The sequence below is a fragment of the Magnolia sinica genome, chromosome 13, assembly GCF_029962835.1.
Source record: "Magnolia sinica isolate HGM2019 chromosome 13, MsV1, whole genome shotgun sequence".
NCBI classification, from domain to species: Eukaryota; Viridiplantae; Streptophyta; class Magnoliopsida; order Magnoliales; family Magnoliaceae; genus Magnolia; species Magnolia sinica.
In genome coordinates, this window is record NC_080585.1 from 62,612,502 (window position 1) to 62,614,583 (window position 2,082).

At 37.5% G+C, this 2,082-nt stretch overlaps 1 non-coding gene across 1 annotated transcript; it reads right to left on the reverse strand.

Annotated features, from left to right (window-relative positions):
- Nucleotides 1-887: 887 nt before the first annotated feature.
- Nucleotides 888-994, reverse strand: LOC131224477 (small nucleolar RNA R71). Its single transcript, XR_009160958.1, has one exon. It is a non-coding gene; the product is annotated as a small nucleolar RNA R71 (small nucleolar RNA).
- Between the last annotated feature and the right edge of the window lie 1,088 nt (nucleotides 995-2,082).

Genomic DNA, 2,082 nt, shown 5'->3' on the forward strand with positions numbered 1-2,082 from the left:
AACTAATTTAACTTTTCGGTTTTGTAGGATCCTGATATAGAAACTTCTAATTTGGTTATCTCTTTATAATTTTTCTTTCTTTCTATTTTTATATTAGGGTTTGTTTTCTATTTTTAGAAACTTTCTAATTTTAGGATTGTTTTTTTTTTTCTAAGTAACTGATTTCTTTTATTTTGTTTTACGGGATCTTAAATTAGGAACTTCCAATTTGGTGACTTCTTTCTAATTCTCTTCCTTTCCTTTTCTAGAATTTTTATTCCCTCTTTCCTTTTTAGGTTTAGGTTAGAATATGGAATTAAGGGTTAAGAGTGTTTCATGCCCAAGTAGGTTCGTGACAACACTCGATGTCTCTTGAGTGAAGGAGGATTAGTTGAGGGATTATTTATCCATCATAGGATTAGACACTACCTTAGATCCTCAAAGTCAATTGAGGTGATGGCTGCCAGTCAACCAGTCAATCAACCGGGAAGACAACCTCAACCTCAGGTTGAGGAAGTCCATGATGAGAATGAGGTGCATCAAGCACCCCCGCCTTGTACTTTATGAGATTATTTACAACCGGCAGGGGTGAGCACACCTTCTTGTATGGTTTTTTCAGAAAATATAGGAAACATCGATATCAAGCCAGGTATGATCCAACTCCTTCCAAAGTTCCTTGGACTTGAATCTAAAAGTCCATATCTACACTTAAAAGAATTTAATGAGATTATAGCCACTTTATATTTCCCTAACGTGTCTGAGGACATGGTCAGGCTGAAACTCTTTCCTTTCTCCTTAAAAGAAAAAGTTAAGACGTGGTTGCACTCACTACGTCCACAATCTATTGCCACATGGAATGACATGATGGAGTTCATAAAAAAAAAATCTTTCCATATCTTAAGACGAACACTATCAGGAAGTCAATCATGAACTTTTCCCAAAAGGAAGATGAAACATTCTTCTGATGTTGGGAGCAATTCAAGGATCTCATCAGTTCATGCCCACAACACGGTTTTGAAATGTGGTGCATAACAAATTTCTTTCATGACGGACTAACATCTTCCATGCACCAATTCGTTGAGACGATGTGCAATGGGGAATTCATGAATAAAAATGTCGATGAAGTGTGGGATTACTTTGACAAACTCGTTGAAACCGCACAATCATGTGACATCTCCCCAAAATCAAGTACCACCTCTAAGCCCACTTAATAAAGTAGAGGGGCAGAATATACCTTTTGAAAGAGGATGATGATATCAATGTTAAAGTGGCTAATCTCATAAGAAAATTCAAGGCCATGGAACTAAAGAAGGATAAGGCTAAGGAAACTATTTGTGGTATTTGTGCTTGCAATATTCACACAACTGAAAATTGTCCAACAATACTTGCTTTTCAAGAGGCACTGAATGAGCAATCTAATGCCATAAATAATTACCAAAGTCCTTTAAATGGACTCAGCTCCAATACATACAATCATAGTTGGAGAAATCATCTAAACTTCAGTTGGAGGAATGGACAAACGACTACTCCTCAAGGATTCCCTAATCAAATTCCAATTCATGGGAAACCTCAAGAGGATCCTGTTCAAAAACATATTCGAGACCCAGAGCTACTCAACCAGGATATCAGATCAGTATTGGGAACGCTTACATCATCTATTCAAAGGATAGAGTCGCACTTAACGATTTGGGAAAAGGGGATACTTCTTACTCAACCTCTCCCTAAACCCAAACCGTAATATGAGATAAGTGATCCAAGCTCTTTGAATCAGATAGAGCAAGCTAAATCTATCACCACTCTTAGGAGTGGGAAGATCATTAACAAAACTATTCTGGTAAGGGCAGAAAAGCCTAAGGACCCAGAAGAGGACAATAATGATAGACCTAGCACCTCTTCATAAGAATTAGAACTGAAACTTCAAAGCAAGCCAATTGCCCCATTTCCCCAACGGTTGATAGCACTGAAACATCTCTCTAACTCTCTGGACATTTAAGAGGTACTTAAGTAAGTGAAGGTCAGTATTCCTCTGCTAGATGCTGTTAAACAAATTCCTTCATATGCCAAATTTTTGAAAGACCTATGCACGACTAAGAGGTGACAAAG